The sequence below is a fragment of the Equus przewalskii genome, chromosome 28 (assembly GCF_037783145.1).
Source record: "Equus przewalskii isolate Varuska chromosome 28, EquPr2, whole genome shotgun sequence".
NCBI lineage: Eukaryota > Metazoa > Chordata > Mammalia > Perissodactyla > Equidae > Equus > Equus przewalskii.
This window is the reverse complement of record NC_091858.1, coordinates 10,005,118-10,028,830: the sequence shown is the minus strand read 5'-3', so window position 1 is coordinate 10,028,830 and position 23,713 is coordinate 10,005,118. Positions and strand designations below refer to the sequence as shown.

At 40.4% G+C, this 23,713-nt stretch overlaps 1 long non-coding RNA gene and 1 pseudogene across 1 annotated transcript in view; both read left to right on the top strand.

Moving 5' to 3' along the window:
• The first annotated feature begins 214 nt into the window (after positions 1 to 214).
• Positions 215 to 771, top strand: LOC103556523 (large ribosomal subunit protein uL11-like; annotated as a pseudogene).
• A 5,837-nt stretch (positions 772 to 6,608) lies between these two features.
• Positions 6,609 to 23,713, top strand: part of LOC139080080 (uncharacterized) — a 33,159-nt gene continuing 16,054 nt past the window's right edge. The window contains exon 1 of the long non-coding RNA XR_011534241.1: positions 6,609 to 6,829. This is a non-coding gene — a long non-coding RNA (uncharacterized lncRNA). The remainder of the gene's footprint in view (positions 6,830 to 23,713) is intronic.

Sequence of the window (23,713 nt, the reverse complement as noted above, 5' to 3'; positions counted from 1 at the left end):
TAGTGTCTAGATCTTGGTTCTAAATGTCATTCTCCGTTAAAGGCAGCCAGGGATCCTTGGAGACGTGGCTGATTCTAGGTCTAGGCTGGGAAAGAACAAGGTGGCCTAGAACATCTTGTGCCAGAAAATAAGGAAGCCATCTTTCCACTCAGCTTGGAGGAACTTTCTACGGTCGTCCTGAATCCGGGTTCATCTGACCCCAGCTGCCTCCACCATGCTGCCCAAGTTCGACCCCAAAGAGATCAAAGTCGTGTACCCAAGGTGTAGGTGCTATGTCTGCCCTGGCTCCCAAGATTGGTCCCCTGGGTCTGTCTCCAAAAAAGGTGAGCAATGACATCACCAAGGCAACTGGTGATTGGAAGGGTCTGAGGATCACTGTGAAACTGACGTTCCAGAACGGACAGGCTCAGATTGAGGTGGTACCTTCTGCTTCTGCCCTGATCATCAAAGCCCTCCAAGAACCACCAAGAAACAGGAAGAAGCAGGAAAACATAAAGCACAGTGGAAACATCACCTTTGACAAGATTGTCAACATTGCTTGACAGATGCAGCACCGGTCCTTGGCCACAGAACTCTCCAGAAGCATTAAAGAGATCCTGGGGACTGCCCAGTCTGTGGGCTGCAATATTGATGGTCGCCACCCTCATGATGTCATCGATGACATCAACAGCGGTGCGGTGGAATGCCCAGCTCGTTAAGACCTGGCAAGGACAGTACTTCAATAAAGGATCACTTGACAACCAAAAAAACAAGGAAAGAAAATAAGGAAGCACTCAAAGACTTATGAGATTAAGTCTAAGGGAGACAAAAGTCAGCTTGAAGGGTATCTCCCTGGCAAAGTGGGGATAATTTGAGCATCAAAAGAATAATGACTGATAAATTACAATGCAGTAAATGAACAAAATGTTATGCGTTCATCATGGTGGAGATGTATGGTTGGGGAGAGGGGAGGGACTGACTGTTATAAGGGAATGCTAGTTAATAAATGGAGAAGGAATGGTAGAATTAGAAAATCACCATTTTCAATCCCACTGAAATAAATGACTCAGTGATTCAGGTAAGCGTCAGCAATCAATGCTAAAGCCATTAGATAAAATGTTGTTTGGAAGCTGGCTATTCACAATTGGCTAATGTATCACCTCACAGATTAACTACTGATTGCTAAATTGCAAAGGGAAAAATACACTTTTATAACAGAGAGATCTGGGTTATTACTGAAACCAAATGAACAAAGTTAACATCACTAGTAGTGAGATTATCAGACTTTATGAACTTCTTGATGAGATGCAATATGAAGCATGCAACACCTATGAGGTACACTTGCCAAAAATATTTAACTTGTTACAAATGTTTAACGTGAATGTGTCCTTCAATTGTCTAAGCATAATTTTCAATTAAGGTCAAAATTCAAAACATGGTGAGGAAACAATTCGGCAAATATAGACTATGAGACATCTTCAAAGAGAATCGGTCTGAACTTTTCAAAAAGTCAATGTCATGGAGAAGAAAAATAAAAGATGAAATTGAGCTCTGTAACAACCAGGGAAATGCTTCAACCTTGATCAGATCTTTGTTTGTCTTATAAAATAGTTATAAAAGGCATTTTTGAACAATTGGAAACATTTGAAAATGGATTGGCTATTAGTAAATGTTATGGAATTACTGGAATTATATAGAATGTATTGGAACTATTGTTTACTCTCTGAAATGGAATAATTGCATTGAAGTTATTCTCTTAGGAGGTGATGATGAAGTATTTACAGGTGAAGTGTCATGATATCCTCAACTTTATATGGTTTGGAGAACATATGTGTATAGGTATATATGCACATATATAAATATATATGCTAGGGGGGAGGAAAGAGGCATAGAGAAGAGAAGGGTGAGTAAATATGGCAAAAATTTAGTAGTTCTTGACTCTAGTTGGTGGGTATACAGGTTCATTGAATTATTCTCCTAACTTTTGTGTATGTTTCATGTTCATGATAAAATTGAGAAAACAAAAGGACCTAGTTGAGAAAGAAAGCAGACTCCCACAGCTCTCTTGTAAACAGTGATTGTACACTTGAATTGTATCCCAGATACTGTGCACCAGAACCTCGATACACAAAGTGTGGTCTGAGAATACAGCACTATCCATTGCAACACTATTCACTGTAGCCACGATATGGGAACAACCTAAATGGCGGTCAATAGATGAATGGATAAAAACGTGGTGTATATGTATACCTCTAGAGTCAAGAACTGTTAAGATTTTGCTGTATTTGCTCCTTTCTCTTTCCTCTGTCTCTCTCCCCCGCCTCACTCTCTGTCTACACACACGTACACACACACACACACACACACACACACATGCACGCACAAAATGGAATGTTATCCAGCCTTTAAAAAGAAGGAAATCCTGCCTTTTGCAACAACATAGATGAACCTTATGCTAAGTGAAATGAGTTGGACTCAGAAAGCAAAATCTGTATGATCTCACTTATGTGTGTAATCTAAAATAGTAAAACTCAGAATAGAAACAGAATAGAATGGTGGTTGCTAGGGACTGGGCTTGGGGGAGAGGGAAATGGGGTAATGGTGGTTGAAGGGTACAAAGTTTCAGTTATGCAAGATGAATAAGTTTTTGAGATCCAATGTACAGCATGGTGACCGTAGTTAACAATACTGTATTGTTTACTTGGAATTTGCTAAGTCTTCTCATGACAAAAAAAAAACAATAAAAAAGAGAAAGTTAACTATGTGGAAGCAATGAATCTATTAATTAGCTTGATTGTGGAGACCATTTCATAATGCATATGCATCAAAACATTAAGTTGTACAAGTTAAAGATATACAATGTTTGTATGTCAACAAAATATTTTACCTTAATAAAGCCATTAAAAATTTTTAAAAAACTATAAAAAAGAAGAAACACAGAATCCTTTGGGCCCTACCCCATAACTTCTGAATCAGAATCTGCACTTTAACAACGTCTCCAGTGATCCACTTGCCCTTTAAATTTTGAGAAATACTGGTGTATAAGATAAAATAACAACTGAATTCTCAGTGAAACACATATAATTGCCCAGTTTCTTTTTTAATGCTGTGACTATGACTATCTGAATTTACAGTTTTTGTAAACTTAAACAGCAGGACACAATATATCCCTGGATCTTTTTTTCTTTCCCTGGGGAACACAGGATGATTGCTCCATAATTATATTTGTCTCAGGGCAGGTAGCCTAGCAGTCAATAAACAATAAGCCTGCCAGCAAAGATTCAGATTGGCTTCTGTTCCATTTACTTCTGCATTTCCTCTCACCCGATACAATTACAGGAAAATAAAGGGGCTTCCTTAAAGGGAGAAAATAAATGTCCATAGGAACCTGTTGTGGATCGCCTCTGCCAGTTCAATATTTGCAGACTGCATCTGAACAGCTTCTCTCCTCTGCCCGGAGCAGAGAGCTGATCAGCAGAACTGAATCGTCATTCAATGAAACCCCTACTTCAAACAGAGCGGTTAGATGATGGCTACGGAAACCCAAGAGACCAAAAAGGTTTTCTCAAACTCTGGTTTATGAGAACTTGTAATCCTGATGTTCCGTATCCACCTTGGGAGAAATGTTTTTCCATTTCCGTCTTCCTGATCCATTTGCTCCAAATCGTCTAATCTGAGTTTTCCAAATCTATCAAACTTTTTGGCTATAAAAAGATCCTTGTTAATTCAAGATAACCAGCATCGTTGTAGTCCTTGTTCTATTACGTCTGATTTACACATGAACCTAAACATAATTTGGTGCCTTTCTCCCCATTTTCCTGTTAAGCCCAGGCAAGAAGTGGGAGAGTTGTCATCTGTTGAGTCATTTATCTCCAGAATTGTGGTCCAGCTGCTGCTGCTTTCTGTGTCTTCTGCACTTCGTATAAACCGCCCGGCTCCCTGAGAGGCCCACACAGTGGCTGCCCAGCACAGATTTGTGCCCAGCACAAATCGCTCCCCGTTTCTGACGCTTTTGGATGCAATTAAGAAGTGATAGCTTGTGTGAGCACTGCTAGTGCCCTGGGGTTTGATGGTGAATAAACTCTAGATGTTTCGATTCATATGGCTTCTTTTTTTTCTTACAGCTTCCTGTCTTAATCTAGCCAGTGTTTTCTGAGGGAACTTCATGTGACCTATGCCCAAGGTAGCCAACTTTTCCCTCCTTTTCTCTGTAAAAGAAAATTGGCCAGATGGGCTATGATGATGCCTCTTTTCAGTGACCAGCCTTGGAGCCAGCTGTCTCTTCAGCATCCTTATATTGTTTCTGTTGCTGTGTGAAATCCCCCCTCTCAGTTTGAAATCTTTGTCATCTTGAATGAATTTAAACAATTGAGTTATGCACAAGAAGATCATAGCATAGCAAAACAAGATGGATTGCGGTTTGCAAGTTGGAGATTCAAGAACTGAATTTCTCAGTATCCTTATGAATTTTCAAAATTTGCTTAATTTCCCTAAGCCCCAATTTTTTCATTTTTAAACTAGGCTTGATTTAGCTTCCTGAGGATATATTGAGGAGCCAACGTACTTGAAGTCAGACCTCTTTTTCATACTTTTATTTTGGGACAATTCACATGCAGTCATGAGAAATAATGTAGAGAGATCCTGTGTATTTTCACTTTCCTCCAACATTCACTCTTGCATAGCTATAGTAGAATATCACAACTAGGAAACTGGCATTGAGACAATCCATTGAACTTAGCAGATTTCACAGGTTGAAATGCATTCATTTGTGTATGTGTGTGTATTTAGCTGTGTTTTAGTTTCCTAGGGATGCTGTAACAAAGTAGAGCAAACTTGGGGGCTTAAAACAAGAGAAATTTACTCTCTTGTAGTTCTGCAGGCTCGATATCCAAAATCAAGGTTTCGGTGGGGCCATGCTCCCTCCAATGCTTCTAGGGGGAAGATCCTTCCTTGCCTCTTCCAGCTTCTGGAAGCCCCAGGCACTTCTTGGTTTGTGGCAGCATCACTCCAATATCTGCCTCTGTCATCACGTGCCCCTCTTCTTCCTGTGTCTTCACACCATCTTCCTTCTGTGCACATGTGCTTAAATTTCCTTCCTATTTTTTTAAAAAAAATTAATTAATTTTTTAAATTGAGGTAACATTGGTTTATAACACTATGTAAATTTCAGGTGTACATCAATATATTTCAATTTCTGTATAGACTACATCGTGTTCACCACCCAATTACCATCCATCACTGTACACATGTGCCTTGTCATCCCTTTCTCCCACCTCCCTTCCCACTTCCCCTCTGGTAAACACCATCCTAATCTCTGTACCTATGCGTTTGTTTGTTGTTGTTGTTGTTTTTATTTTCCACTTATGAGTGAAATCATGCTGCATTTGACTTTCTCCACGTGACCCATTTCTCTTAGCCTAATACCCTCAGGGTCCATCCATGTGGTCACAAATGGCAAGATTTCATCTTTTTTTATGGCTGAGTAGTATTCCATTGTGTAAATGGGTAAAGGATCTGAACAGACATTATTCCAAAGGAGATATACAGATGGCCAACAGGCATGTGAAAAGATATTCCATATCATTAATTATAGGAAAAAGTAAATCAAAACTACAATGAGATATCACCTCATACCTGTCAGAATGGCTATAATTAACAAGACAAGAAATAGCAAGTCTTGGAAAGGTTGTGGAGAAAAGGGAACCCTCATCCACTGCTGGTAGGATTGCAAACTGGTGCAGCCACTATGGAAAGCAGTATGGAGATTACTCAAAAAACTAAGAATATAATTACCATATGATCCAGCTCTTCTACTTCTGGGTATTTATCCAAAGAACAGGAAAACATGAATGTAAAAAGATATTTGCACCCCTCTGTTCATTGCAGGATTATTCACAATAGCCAAGACTTGGAAACAACCTAAGTGCCCATCAAGGGACGAATGGATAAAGAAGATGTGGTATAAATTTTCCTCTTCTTATAAGGACACCAGTCATATTGAATTAGGGGCCTACCCTGTCCTAATATCACCTCCTCTTAACTAATTACATCTGCAGTAACTCTATTTCTAGATAAGGTCACATTTCTGAGGTACTACATGTTAGGACTTCAACATATCTTTTTGGGGGACACAATTCAACCCATAAGAACTTCTGTGTAATTTTATCACACGTGTATCATCACCGCAGTCAAGATAAAAACAGTTTCATCACCAAAAGGATCCTTTTCTAGCCATAGACACCTTTTTCCCTCTCCTTCCCCCTACCCCACACACCCTCAGGATACCACTCACCTGTTCTCCATCTCTAGGATTTTGTCATTTGAAGAATATTATATAAATGCAATTGTGCAGCCCCCTTTTAAACCTATAGCTCCACACTCACACACATATATATGGAAGTCTAATTGGATGCATTTATGAATTTTCTGGACCATCAAATGGCAGGAGTTCTATAGCTTGATTTTCCCCAGTTATTTTCTTCTGAGCTCTTTGCTGGCCTGTATAGGATGTCAGTCAGCACTTTCTTCTTCCTCATCTTCTTTACCCAGGCAGCACTGGGGACTAGGAGAAATGTTTCTTCTCTGGTGAGTGGATTGAAACTTTGTTGCCACCACACTCCTCCGTGGTCAGCCTATGCTTACGGCAGCAGAAACTCAACTTGCATTTCCAACATGCAGAAGAGTTGCAAATCTTAAGAAATGAAAGATCACAAAATTCCCAAGGACTATTGATAGATAAATGCATAATGTGCCAGCAATAGAATCACACGATCTTGGAGTCATATGGGAATGTGAATACCATTTTGCCCCTCCTCTCCCCCTTGTGAAGGATGCACTCACACGGATCCAGGTAAGATGCATTCTGTCACAGTATGCTCAATGCTCTCCAGAATGTACGTGGGAACTTGGCAGATTCTGAAAAGGTTGAATGCTCTTTACTTAGGTCATTCTTTCCCTGATGTTGTCCTCTTACTTAATTTGCCTATTTCGATTGCCTAACAGTGTATTTCCCCTGAATTAGGACAGCTCATATAGATTTTCCCTTATTTCTAGGAATTAAAACTGGAGGTCATACAATGTGCTTTTCCAAATTCAGAATCTCCAAGCATAAGGTAGCAAATTATGTTTCTAAAGAGAAAGCACTAAAGCAATTTTTGGATGCTTCTGAATGAAGCCAAAGGTTGCTCACTCACTGTGGGCCAGAATTGCGAAATCATTTTCTTACTGGAGAGTCTTCGGGACCTCTCTCAAAGCCTCTTCATTGTCCGACACCACAGCTATTTTTGTCCCTTAGAAATGTTGTAGCAATTTAGCAATCTATCGGCTTGACTTTTTTCCATAAACATGCTGCCTGTGAAATGCATAATTCAAATTCACACACAAACCGCGAGATGTTTGCTTAGCAAGAGCTGTAATTTAAATGCAACCTCTGTAGAAAGCCATTCAGCAGCGCCTGTGTGTAAAGTGTAATTTAGTCTGTAGAAGCAATCTTCCCTCTGCCGTTCTAATATGTGAGCTTGTTTGCTAAATAATCATTGTAGCATTTTGCTCAAAGCGGTGGTTTTATGTGTTTTTCCCCCCACCACTCATAAATGTTGCCAAGGTAAATGAGAGCTTTTTGGAAACGGTTACTGTCATGTAGTTTTCATTTGAAAATGTCACAATAAAGCGATGTTCTTTGATGCCAAGAAGCATAGAACATTAGAACATGAAAAACATAGTACCTAAATACAGTAAAATAACATAGCGTAATGGCTTGATTCTCTGTTAAAATGAGAGGCTTTTTTGTTGTTTTTATTCTAAAGGGTCTGGTTGGAGGACATAGCTGAGAGTAAGATGGAGAGCATAAAAGAGCTGTCAAGGTGGGAGTTTGGAGGAAATTATTATTATTTGTAGCTTGGACCGAATGGAAAGGAAGAGAAATTTGGGAGAAAAATGTACTCCAAATAAGTAAAATGGAGATTACAGCCCAAAATATGCCATTAACACCAAATTACAAAAGTCTTTCCAAGAGCCAGGGAGAAGCACAAAGTAAAAGCAAAGTTTTAAAGGCATCATTTGAAGAATCAGGAGACTATACAAATAGAAAAAAAAGAAGAAAGTTACAAAGGCAGCCAGATAAGGAAGGACACTATTTTCTAAATGCAGTTTTGGTATCTTTTCCTGGTCCTGCCAACCACAACGTTAGTGAATCTCAACTATAATTTTTTCTGTTGGAGTCCTAAAAAATAGCTGGACAGTAACATTTGTTATATCTGGCTGATGACTAAGTTGGTGGTTGTTACATTCTTCCTTGCACTTTTTGTATTTTAAAATTATGACAATTTCTAAATTAAAACATGAGGTTGAGAATTTGAGTCCATTCAAGAGACTCTAGAAATGGCAAACCAATGACATCATGGGAGACTAATATGCAAAATGCTACCTGCATTGCTTTCACATCTTTGGAGGCATAATTATTGTCAAGATAATGGAACTGATTTTTTAAAGTCTTGTCTTTCAAACATTTATTGGCTGATTACTATATGCTATTCACTATGTTGGGCACTAAGCATTCAAAAGTGAAAGATTTTGCTTTCTTTGCTGGAGCACTCAATATTCTTCCAGCTTCTTAATGCTAAGTTCCAGGGGAGTCCATGCTTATTTTCCCTTCTGAATAGTTCTGTGTCTAATGTTTTTCAGCTTATTAAGTCTCTACTTTTCTCCCTATCACTTGTCACTGTTTCATGAACTACAAAAAAATTAATCTTTTCCTAATAAAGCTTCACTTGATTCTGATTGCTCACCTTAGATATAAGTTATTCATCCTCATGCCTTATGATTGTTCCAAAAAACAGTCACCACCACATGAAGGTTTCATCCATTGAGAATTTTTCAAAGAACGGGTCTGCTGCTTTAAAGCCAATTTTAAAGCAAGATTTCAAAAACAGTTTGAGCAATGACAGCATTTCTAGAATAAGTACCCTCATAATCATCACTTTAAAGGGAAAAATATTCATTAGATGCTGGTGTTTGGATAGGTTTCTTTATTTAAAAGCTGCATTACTTTAATCACATTTTGTTTACATACTGAAAATTCAGTGGTGGGTCAATATTCACTATTAATTTGCTTTAGCTTAAGATTGTCTCTTGTCCATAGTGAGAAAACCCAAACACAAGAAAGAAACATGAACTTTAACTGTGGACCATTTAGCTTACTGGGTCCCAAAAGTCATGATCATGATGAAGTCTACAGTATAGCAGCTTTTTTCTTTTTATGGAACAGATTCTCATTCCAGTTAATATTGCATTGCAGTTACTTTTGTACTTGTCTTATTTTAGGTGGTAAGTTTCTTGAGGACTGAGATGCCAGCCCTTAGTACAGTGTAGACCTTTATAAGTATGGGTTCAATATGGTATTGTTGACCTGATACCTGAGTTTGCATTCTCTAGTGACATAGCTCACCTTTTGAATCAACAGCAGCCTCTTCTCCTAATTGCAGGGACTGAATTGTGTTCAACATTACGTAATTATTAGAATTATTCCAATGAAAGGTCATAATGGTGGGGATGATTGTTTGACTTTTGGCAACCTGGACACATGAGAGTATCAAAGTTAGTTTAATAATAAGCATAGCATATTGGGCTGGGCCAAGAAATAGACTCCATGAACCAGATGCAGGCTCTGCTTTTCTGACAGCAAGCAGAGTGTCGGAAACAATTAAACGTAACATATGCAGGAGATGCCTACCACGGACTCGGATTGCCTGGCAGATGAGTCTCGCTTCTTTATACTCAACTCCCTTAGGAAAATTTTTCTACCAGACTGACCTCAGCAGTCCACGTGCAAACATGTGGCCTATGCCTCTCAATATCAACTCATGATAACCACTCATATCACAAGGCCTCACACTCTCAAAGTGCCTAAGGAACTTTTCAAAGGCCAGCTATGATTCTTGATGAAGAAGCTCTCACTATAAAGCTTCACTGAGGGCTGTTTGCATTGTTAGCTGTATCATAGCTCCCTGCTGGCACAAGAGGTTACACTGTCCTGTATCGCCCATTGGCTTATCTCCTAAGGCTCTTCTTGATGTGGGCCAGAAATGTCTTGAGTGCCTCTGAATCTCTTCAGTGATTTCAGCTTTTCTGGAAGAGCCCACAACTCTAGGAAATCAAGGGTTGTTTTTTTCAAGCTGGGACATTTTTGTAAGTGAGAAGGGATTTCATTAGTAATTTTGCTGGGACAGCAATTGTAACCTGAGACAGCCCCAGGCAAAGGAGGATGATAGGTCACCCTTCTGCGGGGATTGTCCCTGGGTAGGATGTGTCTGTTTCTGAACACACAAAGCTTCACTGGGGAGTTGCTTTAGGGCGTGCTTAGAATACTTGTTTGGTGGGGGTTCCCAGAGTAATCCTGCTCGTCACCCTCCATTATCATCTTCTTCCTCCCAAGTGAACTGGGCCTGCCCCTCTCTCGGTCCCCTGCCACTTCTTCCTCATGGCAGTACTTTCACTGCTTGTCTTCCTTGTTTGCATTCAAGTTGATTTCCTGGCTAAGCTCTCTAGCTGGACTCTAATGCTGCTGCACTGAGGCCCTGAAGCTGTGCCTTTAACCTGGACTTGTTCCTAGAAATTGACTGGCCCTAAGATATTGGTGCTTCACAGGAATGGGAAAGGAATTTTGCCACAGAACTTGGGAAAGGTTTCACGCGGGCAGTCCAAGCCTCTCATGTGTGGGTGGAGATGCCAGGGCTTTGCACTGCTCGGCCCATTTCCATTTGGTCTCCTCTGTGGCTAGCTCCTGCTAATTCTCAGAGGATCCCAGGCACTTTTTGCTGTATGTTATAACCTCTTCTGGGGGTGGTTAAGTCAGAAAAGGATTAGTTTGGATCACAAAGTATACAGGAAAACTCCAGTTAATTAAAATACTTTTGGAATGGGGCTTTTTCATTAGTAGAAATTTCTACTTAGTTGGGGTAGAACAAATTTTTGTCTTTATTATCAAAAGATAAAGCAGTCTGCAGTAGCAATGTAGTTAACAGCGGCAAACATTTACCAGGTGCCTATTATATGCTAGGCACTCTGATTATATTCACCACTAACCTTGTTTAAGCCTAACAACGACTTTGAGAGGTAGGGTGATAATTAGTCCCACTTTATTGATGAGAAAACTAAGTCTTGGAAACGTTAAGTAACTTGCCTAATGTTACATAGGTATTAAGAGGCAAAGCAGAGATTTGAACCCAGGAATTTTGTACATTCGAATCTAGGCTTTAGCTGCTATTATATTGCCTCCACACAGACAATAAGTAATCTAGAAAGCTTCTGAGATGAATTTTGTGTGTGTGTAAGAGCATACTTTTCAAGGATCTCCTCCTTGCTTCCTATTGCCACTCCAAGATCACTGCTTCTACACCCCCTGGTACAATCTCCACTTCTTTGAGGTCCATGCTATTCAACTAAACTGTCATACTTCCATATTGACTGTCTAGCTCCTCTATTTCACCATCTCATGGTGAATGAATCCAAGTAAATGAGTCATTTTCTTTGAGTTCCTCTGTCTTCTCATTTCCATCAAGATATAGAGTAAATTTTGCAGTCTCCTCTTCTGATTCTTTCCCCACACCAAGCAGTTCTGGGATGTCCTACAACTGGGTGTCCTACAACTCAACTCAATTCTGATGTATCTACCTGGAGGTAGCATCAGATCCCACAGATCAAGGGCACAGTCCTACAAGACCGGCCTCTCCCACCTCCAAACACACATTTTGGGTGCCGATCTCAAAACCATGTTGTCACCTGTATTTCTCACCAATCCGTTATAAATCAGAGATTCCAATGTGTTTGATTAATTTGCTAGAGTGCCTCACAGAACTCAGAAAAACATTTTACTTGCTAGATCACCATTTTATTATAAAAGGATGTAACTCAGGAACAGCCAGATGGAAGAGATGCATAGGGCAAGGTATGTGGGAAGGAGTGCAGAGCTTCCAAGCTCTCTGAGTGCTCCACTCTCCCCAAATCTCCACATGTTCACCAACTGGGAAGCTCTCTGAAGCCTGTCCTTTTGGGGTTTTACGGAAGCGTCATTACATAGGCATGGTTGTTTGAATCATTGGTCATCGTTGATTAAACTCGATCTCCACTCCCTCTCCCTTCCCCCAGAGGTCGGAGGTAGGACTGGAAGTTCCAATGCTCTAATCACCTCGCTGGCTCCACTGGCAACCAGCCCTCATCCTTAGGTGTTTCCCAAATGTCACCTTATTAACATAAAAAAAAAAGACACCTTTATCACTCTTATCACAGGGAATTCCAAGGGTTTTAGGAGCTCTGTGCTAGGAATAGAACAAAAACCAAATATATATTTCTTATCATAAATCACAATATCGCACCTTTGCAGTCAGGTGAGACCAGATGACTGAGTTCTGTTCCATGGCATGTGGGCTAAGGTGATGTAATACCACTTTCAGGCTGTGTCTATAAAATCGCCCAAGCATTCCTCCACGCTCTCTCTCTCCATTCGTTGTCTGGTCTCATGTGGTGGCGGGCACTGTCCCCAGGAGATGGTTCACCAAGGCCCTGTGCTTACCATCTGTGCCCTCCTAACCACTGCAATGTCTTTGTATGCCTTCAGCCTCAAGCACCCTCTTCTCTCTCTTCATTTAGGTGAAAACTGTCTTCATGTGAGATGGCAATGTCTGTGTTTCTTCCCAAGAACACTTTCTCTGTCCTCCTAATTAGATTACGTTACCAGTGTAAGTTCTCAGAGAACCTAGAGCGCCTTGTTCTTCCTAGGTATAAGTGGGCGATCCTTCAATTATACATTTAGGCTTCAAGTGCCCTCAGCACAGGGTTTGCGTCTATTTTGCCCACCGTTGAATCTCTGACACCTAGTTCAGTGCCTGACACAGAGTGGCTTCTAAATTACTGTCAATTGAATGAGTGAATGGATGAGTGAGTGAATGAGCACAAAATTGCATTCTTATATCCTTCTCCTGTTTCCAGAAAAGAAGACACACACACACACATTCTTTTCACCTTGGTTGAAAACATGGAAAGGACAGAATTTTCCATGTGGCCTTTCTTGGAATCTTAGCTTTATACGAATTACTTTGGCAGTGTTTACTCTTGATTTTTTTTAAAGTTTTCTTTTCCCCTAAACTAGAATGTAGTTAGAAGTTTGGTCTCACAGGGATGTCAAACATAGCAGAGTTGCATTTTTGAAACTGTAGGCATATAAGCATCCTTGTATTCCATAGTCATGTGCTCTTATTTATTTATTTTTTTGTTGCTCCCTTCTTCAGTGTATCTTTGTTCCCTGGATTCTATCAAAAGGTAGAGACAAGGGAAGTTATTTCCATTGGTTTATTGCAAATTGTTTTCTTACTTTTTCAGTGGAATAAACGTTCAATTGCATAGTGCTCTTTACCTGGAACTAGTCTGGCAAAATGTGAGATTTCGTGCTTTATGGCCCTTGCTGATGGTAATTAACATATACAAGTCCTTTAGAAATAACTTTTGTAATTTGCATTAGTTTGGTCTGAGACTTCAGACATTTAGTTTTTGGTTACAAAATTTTGAATTCTCTAAGACTATTTGGTTTCTTCTTGTGATGTCAATTCCTTAAAATAAAAGTCAGTTTCTTTAGGATTGGTCTCTTGATTAGGGTTTATCTAAGATTTTACTGAGTTGCTTAAAAATACAGCTACCATTTTTAGATCAAGCCTTAGGGAAATTATTATGCTTAAGAGTATAAATTGTGATATTTTGATACACTAGACTATGATGAAATCATTGAAGGCATCATCAAGTGAAGAAAACCCCAGGGAGATTATTAGCAATTTAGCATTTACAGTTCATGAGAGAATGCTAATTTCACTTACTAGAGAAATGTACAAAGATGGTAATCATTATGAATAAGACCCAATGATTGTATAAGCCTAAAAATGTGAAGTTGATGATTGTACAGATATACTTAGATTAAATGCCTCTGATAGTATAGAGGAAGTTGAGCATCCTGATTCAGTTAAATTTCTTTCCAGGTTCCTTTTTCTGGAAACCTAAAATGCAGTGATCTCTCTGCTTTAAAGGTGTAGGGGAACATAATTTGCAACCCCAAAATTTGTCTTTTTGGCTTGATTATTTTTAAGAACAAAAGACTCCAGAAGAAACTTTGACATTCCTCTAATTGCCTAAAAGAATTTAAGATAGAAGGCCTGTTCCAGGAAGGAGCGGTCCCTGTAGATAACTATAGTATGATATGAACTAGGTGTGGTAGACAGGGAGAAACCTAGCAAGGTCACTTTGATCAAAGTCCTCTCCATGTCCCATTATTTCTGCAAAGCATGACAAACAACTGTTTGCCAAACATTTGCTTTTCCATCTCCACATCAATTGCTTTCCTCTCCTTTGAAGTCCCAAACCACCACCCCAAACATCCTCTTTTGTCTTTAGCTGAATATGATATTTAAGGTGGTGGCTTCAGCCATTTTGGTGAATTACTCAATTTCCTGCATTTCTCCCCTATATACCTGTTACTAAACTTGTTTGATTTTCTCCTGTTAATCTGTTTCATGTCGATTTAATTCTTAGATCAGCCAGAAGAACCTAGAAGGGTAGAGGAAAACTTCTTCCTCCCTTTCAAACGTGTCTTCCAGTTCTGTGATTTTAACCTGCTTAGGTGAGCACTAGCTATAGATTAGGTTAATAAGTAGATCATGGCTTCGGACCTAGTAACTTTAAAAGCCATCATTGAGTCTTCTTCTTCTTCTTCTTTTTTTTTTTTTTTTTTAAAGATTGGCATCTGAGCTAACAACTGTTACCCATCTTCTTTTTTTTTCTTTCTGCTTTTTCTCCCCAAATCCCCCCAGTATATAGTTATATATTTTAGTTGTGGGTCCTTCTAGTTGTAGTACATGGGATGCCACTTCAACGTGGCTTGATGAGTCATGCCATGTCCTTGCCCAGGATCTGAACCAGAGAAACCCTGGGCCACCATAGCAGAGCACGCGAACTTAACCACTCGGCCACAGGGTTGGCCCCCTGAGTCTTCTTCTGATTGATTTCTGTCACCCATCCTTTTTTCTGGCCCTGGTCTGAGGAACCATGCAAGCACCTCATTGCTCATACTCTCATCTTTTTCCCCATCCCTTTCTCCCTACCCACCAAGCTTCAGGCTCCTAACTTGATTGCAAGATACTAGAAAAATATTTTTTCAAAGTGTTCCTTTTCAAGAAAAAGCCCACCATGCCATTTACAGGTAAGAAAACTGAAGCTAAAGAGGTAACATGTATTGTTCAGTTATAGAATCAATTAGCGAAAGAGCCAGGTATATATGACAGGCTGTTAATGGTTAGCTTGATATTTTTTTCTAGTATGCTATCTTAATTATTTCCACTGTTCTAATGGCTGTTCCATTCTCACAAGTAATGAGAACTGAATCAGACTTGCGCAGTTGAATCACAAAGTTGCATATGTTACTTTAGAATTAAAATATCTCGTTCAAATTGTAGTAAATCACTAGTAAGTTATTTTTCTCACATAGACAAAAAAGACAAAATTGGGAAATTGGCAGACCAATACACGACAGTATTGGCAGGAAAGAATGGGAATAAGGAATACAGATGTGGCACAAATTGAAAGCAGCAGGAAGGAAATGAAAAGGTGGAAAACAGATAAATTAGTAACACTGTGAAACTCCTAGTCTTTCAGATAAGAAATCGTGTGACATATCTTGGGTTTTAAGTGAATTATTTCTTCTTAAAGGAACTTTTTAAAATTAATAATAAGCACTCAGCAAATGTTAGTTATGTGTAGTTAGCAGTACTAAATCATTGGCAAAATTCTCTTGCTTAATCCTCCCTATCCTCACTTGAGAAATAGGTGCTCTTTAATCTCCTTTTTATCTATGAATAAACTGTGGCTAAGAATATTTTAGAAATGTGTTCTAGGTCACACAAGCAATAAATAGCAAAGTGGAGATTTAAACCCGGTCAGCTGAATTTCCTTCTAGTCTTTTTTTAATACGGTCAAACACAGGCAAAGATTGCACTGACCTCTCAATCTCAAAGATACTTTGCAGCTCTATAGATTTTACTCTCACAGATAACCCTACTATATAAATTAGGATCCACGGGTAGATCAGGAAGCCTTACAAAGTAGTTCTCCGAGCCATTATTATCCTTCCTTGTATTACTTGAGTGGTTACTTTGAGCTAGGCATGCACTATGCATTGGGGAATCAAAGATGGATAAGACATAGTCTTGTAGGCAAGAGAGAGGGGAGTTGAAGTTGTTGTCACACAACATACTAAGCACGAAGATGGGAAACAGAGAAACCTGTAGGGACACCATGATGGGATCCATGCCAAGCTGGAAAATATGAGAAGAGGGCTGTTAACAATTTGCTACAGCTTCCGCAGGGGTTTTAAACAATAGAAATGTGTTTTCTTACAGTTCTGTAGGCTGGAAGTCCAAGATCAAGGTTTTGGCAGGTTTGCTTCCTCCTGAGGCCTCTTTCCTTGGCTTGCAGATGACTGCCTTCTCCCTGTGTCCTCACATGACATTTTCTCTGTGGGCAGGCATGCCTGGTGTCTCTCCTGTGTCCTAATCTCCTCTTTTTATAAGGACACTAGTCATTTGGATTAGGGCCCACGCTAATGACCTGACCTCATTTTAACTTAATTACCTCTTTAAGGACCCTATCTTCAAATGCAACCATATTTTGAGGTACCAGGTTTAGGGCTCCAACATATGAATTTTTTTTTTTAAAGATTTTATTTTTTCGTTTTTCTCCCCAAAGCCCCCTAGTACACAGGTGTATATTCTTCGTCGTGGGTCCTTCCAGTTGTAGCATGTGGGGCGCTGCCTCAGCGTGGTCTGATGAGCAGTGCCATGTCCGCGCCCAGGATTCGAACCAACGAAACACTGGGCCTCCCGCAACGGAGCGCACAGACTTAGCCACTTGGCCACGGGGCCAGCCGCTCCAAAATATGAATTTTGGGGGACACACTACAGTCCAAAAGAAGGGCCATCTGAAATGCTGAGGGGCTGACATGGCTCTTGGAGTGATGTACCAGGAGAAGCAGGCCCCCTGAGCCACCCCAATGTAGCTCAGAGCAGTGCTTCTCCCACTTGAGCACGAGCACACATGCGTAGAATCACTTGGAGGTCTTGTTGCAACAGATTGCTGATTAGAGCTTCTGATCTGGTAAGTCTAGGGTAGGGACTGAGAAACTGCATTTCACACGAGATCCCTGCTGCTGCTGCTGCTGCTGCTGCTGCTGCTGCTGGTGATCTGGAGACCACACTTCCATGGTCACTGCTCAGTGACAACTAAGTGACCACACCCAGTGCAGGCCAATACCAAAGCCCTGCTGACCCCTAGAAGGCACTGAGCGAGGTTTCCTTGGCTTTGCGGGGATAGGCCTGGAGAAACGCTGTGCCTTTCTCTTTTTTCAGGCTGGTGGTCGAGAGGCTCTTTTTGTCTCACTGCCATCTTTAAGAAGCTCATTTCGTTCACTGGAGATAAAGACTGCCTCTGTTCCTTGTTCTCTTTGTCTTTTTTGTCTCTATTTTTCTAAGCTGTTTGCCTCAGATAGGCTTTTCATCTGTCTGTGCAATGTGGCTGTTTATTCCCTGCACAGCGTGGTGATTTCCAGCCACGCAGAAGACGATAGCTCTGGGACTTGTCATTGTTAGGCATGCTTTTATATTTCCTTAGCACGCTTAGTTGTCTGTTTCCTGGACTCTGTGTGTGTGTGTGTGTGTGTGTGTATGTACATGGGGAGAGGAGCGGGAAGCAGGTTTGTCTTATTTCGTGAGTTTTTCATCATGTGACTCCAGCACATGTTTACCCTTAGGACAACTTTCATTGAGGGCTATTGCTTTCCAATGCTGTCTTGAAGCTGGGTGGTTGCAATTTAATGCCAACTACTACCAATTATCATAAAACAAAACCAAGAAATTATGTTTATAACATTCTGTTCTCTAGGCACTAAGTTGGCTACAAAGCGTTCATTATCATTATGGACATTAGTGTTAAGTGGGTGCATTAATATTTTACTTCTGTATTATCATGGTTGAATGATAGTAAACACTAATAGGCAGAGTACTGAGAACTTCAAGAGGGGATTTTCTCCTTACTTTTTTGCCTGGACATCCGTTTATGTGATGTGCAAACTGACCAAATCAGTCGTTCCAGCCGGCTCTACAATCCATTTGGATCATTCCATGATTAATCTGGCCCAGACAATCAGCAGCAGGGAGGAAGACAAAGGAAATAAAGGATCAGCTGTGGTCCAGTCCAACTGCCCACTGGATAGATACAGCCTCTGCCTGCCTTATGAATTTTGTTTTAGTGTTACATCACACAACCTACATTGACTCTGAGTGTGTGTGTGTTTGTACGTACGTCCACAATCGTGAACAATGCAAACTCAAAGAGAGTATACAAACGTTTGGTGTAGGTTCAATAGCAAAAGAATGAGGTATAAAAGGAGCCACTTCTTTAGCTCATTAACCATTACTTGGTCTGGGTTGTTAAGGAGCTACCTTTCCAAAAGTATAAACCCTTCTTGAGATGTCTATGCCAAGCATCCATTCACTCAACAAACGTTCACTAAGAGCCTTCTACGTGCCAGGCATTTATATTAGCAGCTGTGAACAGAGCAGTAAATAGCACATAGTTCCTCTCCTCATGGAGCTTATCATATGCTGAAGGAGATACGCAATAAACAAGTATATAATTAAACAATGGTAGAAGTGCTATGAAGAAAATAGGATGTGATAGAGGATAGGAGAAGGGAGCGACATCCTCAGATAGGGTGGTCAGGGGAGGTTTGATGAGAAGTTGACATTTAAACTGAGACAGGAGAGATGAGAGGGACCTATATGTGCAAGAGGGAGAGAGCAACGTGGGTAGGAAGGACTGTGTGTGGGAAAGCCTAAGTTACCAATATCCTAATCACATTGTCTCCCAAGATCTATGTGTTTGAAGGAATACGTGTTTTCACTGATGGGTAAAAGTTAAAAGTAATTTTGGATATATGAGAGCGTTAGATGAAAGCGGAGCATGGTGGGCAGTCTGTGGTCATCGTGAAAGCCATGTCCAGAGGGAAGAATAAGGGAAGTTAGGAAAGACACGTTTTTCTCTTTTGTAATTATGTCTAAAAAACTGTAATGCCAGCAGAAGCCTATGTGCTATAGAAAATTTGCCCTAAGGACAGCATCCTCTGAGAAAGGGCAGATTTCCTTAGCTCTTGGCCTTTTCACATTTGGCTGGTTCAATGTCATGGCATAACCAGAGAGACAGGTGCATGTGGTGTTTTTCTCTATAGTCTCACCTGCTTGCCTGGGCTGTGGGCATAATAGGCTAGGGTTCCACTTGTATAAATAATCTAGGCATATTTAGAATTGTCCGGAGGTCTGAACTGCACCTGCATTGGCTGGTCTGCCAAGACAGGAGGCCAGTCTTGTATTCTATATTAGGCTATGGCTTTGTGTAGCAACACTACCCAGTTGAAGAGTGAAAAATCTATTCAATCAACCATTGTTTAGTATTCAAAACATTTAAACAGTTTGGGCTTTTAACTGAGTTGGCCATAATTTGAATAGGCATAAAAACTGTTTAAATTAGCCAAAATGAAATGGGAGATCAAGAACATCATTCTAGCCTAATCATTCATTCAAACATTTAGTGAAAACATACCATATGCCATTGAACCCATCTCCCTCTACCTGCGGGAGAAGGAGTTTTCAGGGTCAGGAGTGCTATTGCGTAGTTGAGTCTGCTTGACTATGGGAAACCCAAGCTTGACTCAGTCGTTCTCTTTTCATTCCTCAGATAAGGAGTTTACTTATGCATCACCACAAGCTCACAGAAAAGATGCAGTTAAAGCTTTGGGTACTGATTTTTTGGGTAACATTTTTCAAAAGGTAATATAGTATCTCCCATGTACTGAGACGATTGGAATTTTGTGAAATGGTTAGAGAGGAAGCTGTATAGACAAAGGGAACAATATACAGATTAGGTTCTGAGGTTGGGAAAAAGTTTAGTATGTTCAGAAATAGTTATTCATTCTGTATGCTAGAACATAGACCCGTGGGAAAGAATAATGAGGGATAAAAGGTGGTTGGAGCAAGTTTATGAAGGAGTTTGTAAGCACCATGCCGAGAAGCATGAATATATTTTTTAGGCTATTGTTTCCCAAACTTCAGTGTGATTAAGGATCAGGAGGTGAAAGAGGGGAAAGGAGTGTTTAAAATCCAAATTTCTAAGTCTTACCAACTGAGATGACAATTTAGTAGGTCATGAGTTAGACTTGAGTGAGAATATGACTTTTCAGTGTTTCGGTTAATTTTGATGAAGGAGGTCCAAGAATCACCATCTGAGAAGCATTGCTGTAAGTAACAGGAAGTTCTGGGAAGGTTTAAATCTAAGGAGTGTCTTACAGGATTGCATTAGTCTGATCTAACTGGATTCTTCCGGGAATTTGCCCCATTCTCAGCTTTACTGATGATATAGTAGATAACCTGGTCTTGTGTTCTTCCTCGTCAGTGGTCACTGTTAGCTTCTACCCAGAGGAGGTTAATATTAATGACAATAGAAGTCAAAGATTCTCTGGTGCTGCAATGTACGGTGACCACCAATAAAAATTCTTCATGGTGAATTGAAATACACAGTTGTGATTCAATTTTAAAATGTCCCCAACCACAACTAAGTTGTATCTACATTTGCATGGAGCCTTTTATTGTGCCTAGCTACTCATTGGCTAATCCAAATGTCTTTGTCAATCTAATTTCCTACCGCTAATGCCACTCAGAGGCCCCCAGCTCTCTGGGAGGACCTGTCGCTATTCCTTATTGCTCTTGAACACCAATCTTCTGCTTCTCAAATCAATTTTTCATGTTATTGCCAGAGTTGGTTTTCTAAAACTCTGGTAAAGATCATGCTGCTTCTTTATAAAACTTTGTTCCTAGGAAGGGAGATAATTTTCACTGACTCCTTACTTTGCGCATGGGTGTAAGGTTAATAAATTACATTTAACCCTTATAGGTAGGTCTGTTATCCCCATTTGAGAAGGAAATCCCAAGATCAAACTGCCAGGAAGCAGTTGAGGTGGAATTTGAATCCAGGTTTCAGAGCCTGCTCTCTTTCCAGTATTTTATTGAAAGGTTGAGATAAAATAGAGATAATAAAAGCTCAAAAAGGAAGCAAGATTCAACAGAAAGAGTATTAATCCAAGAATCAGACAACAAGGGTCTTAGTGGGCAGACTCTTGTTATCTTTTCTCTCTATCCTCTGGCTTCTTGTCTGTAAAACAGGGGCAGACCAAAAGCTGATCTAGACTGTACTTTTTTATTTTATATTTTTATTTGTTTATTATCTTTCTCTCTCTCTCCTACATTGTAAGCCCCATGAGGGTAAGGATTTTTAAATTGTGGTAAAAAATACATAACATGAAATTTACCATTTTAACCATTAAAAAATAAACAAAAAAGCTTTGCTCCTCTGACTGATCGCTTGCCATTCTTAGAACAGCCACAGAATCCAAGACAGCTTTGCTTAACCAGCAGCTTCCTCTTCCTTGAATGCCCTTTCCATGTCTCTAAGGAAAGACTTCAGAAAGACTTCCCAGATTCTCCCACTCGTGGACAACTGTTCTATGTGCTCTTTTTTTTCACTGCACGTTTACCTTGACTATAGAGCTAATTTAATTTTGCCATATGACGTATTTTATAGGTTTCCTTATCTCTCTGTGCCCCCTCGGCCTCTCCAAACAGTTACAAAGTCTGCTTTCTATGAGAAGCCGGGGATATAAAAGTAACTTAAGGTTTGGCCTCCTTCAAGCTAATCACAGTGCAGTGCAGCTAATATAGATGTTTCTCCTCCCAGTTTGCATTCGTGAGGGTAGCCTGAGTGGGTGACTAGCAACTCCCAAATCTCAGCGGACTAACTTGATAGGGGTTTGTTTTTTGCTCTTCTCTTGGTCCAGTGCAGGTTGGCCGAGAAGCTCCGTTGAAGCTCGTCTGCTCAGCCACATTGATGGACCCAAGTCTTTTTCTAGGGACTCAAGTATCCCCTGGGGTCTTGAAGTTCTCTTTGGGATTTTTTGTATCAGTCTAGCTGGCACAGGAAGAAAGAAACAAGAAAGATCGCATTGGATCTTTTATCAGCTAAGCTTGGACACGACAAGAAGCACTTCTGCTTATATTCCTTCCGCCAGAGTTCTGTCACGTGGCCCCGCCTAATTGTGAGGGAGCTTTGGAAATATAGTTTAACTGTGAGCTGGGCAAAAGAAGAAAGAAATTTGGTGATCATTTAATTCAATTCTCCCACAAAGACTAAAAGCAACTTCAAATCTCCTTAAGAGCTATGTTGTAGCACGTAGTTTAAGAGGGCTAGACTTTCTTGGAAAGACAACAACAATATAAGCCATGTCACTGGGTCAGAAAAGAGCATCACCTGTGCAGGAGATTGGCAAATAGGACTCCGTGGTAAAGCATGGCACCCCCATGGAGCTAAAACCCCAGTCTCCCCGGGTCAGACTCAGAGTGGAGCAGGGATCTATTTTTTTATAGTCAGGCTCTGGGAGGACGGGTCATTCAGTTGGGAAGTAAATGAAAACGTTCCTGCTTGAAATGGAATGGACCAAGCTTCTGATTTTATCCGTGTGAGAATCAGTGGCCTGCTCACTCCGTGTGGAAGAAAGCTGCATGAAGCAGCCTGCGCTCTATTTGTTAGAGGTGGAGAAGGGCATCAGTGATGTCTGACAGTTGATTGATCAAACTGATACTCTTCAAAGGCTCATCTGCTACACCAGTCTCTTGTTCCTCACTCAATCCTCCACTTTCCCTAAATCCTTTACACTGATGGGCATTTTTTGAGTTTGACAAACTGCAGTGTCTGCATGGAGATAAATGAGAGTGGTCTGATTCTTATTTAAATCCAGCAAATCAGTGGTAACCAGACGTGTGTTCAAGCAGGCAGCAACACCTGGAGCCCACCAGAAAACGAATAGGAAACCAGGATGACTCAGATTGGTGTAAAGCCAGGGACAGCCCACCGGCTTGTAAAAATCATTCCCTTAGCATTATTGGGGAAGGGACCAGAGACGTTCTCACATGCTAATTAACAAACCTTTCCAATCATGAAGGAGGTTCCTTTGGGCCAAGTCCAGTTCGATATTGCTGTGGAAATGAATCTTCTGTTTCTTTTCTCTTACAGAACACAGGGGCCTCTTGAATGTTCTCATTTCTCACATTTATTTGTTTAAAAGAAGGAGTTTGCTGACAGCATCCCCATTAAGATGACTCCCCTTATTTATCAATCCTGCCGAGTTCCCTGACAGAAAGGGGGTTTGGTGCTTTTAAAAATAGGTTTTCTTCCCAAATGAAGCAAAGCGTGGAGAAAGGCGAAAGAAAAGTGAAATGTGAAGCTTGCAGTGTGAAAGGCAGTTTCATTATTTGTCCTTTAGCTGCTTTTGTTCCCACTGAGGGAGTGTTTGGGTCTCTCCCCAATTTGCTAGAGATAAAAGCCCAGTTGCCCGACCATAAAAGACAGAAAAGGGCATAGGAAGAAAGAATTTTCTAGTACTAATCCCTGTTCTTCAGATTGAAAGAGGATCTGGGGACCTGTTACAGTTGCTAAGTATACGTGGGAATGTTCCAAATTTGAGTTTTCAAGGCCTCGTGTCCCAGAAAATTCTGTTGGACACTTCAAGTTCCCATGGGTGAAAAATAACATTATTTGTATA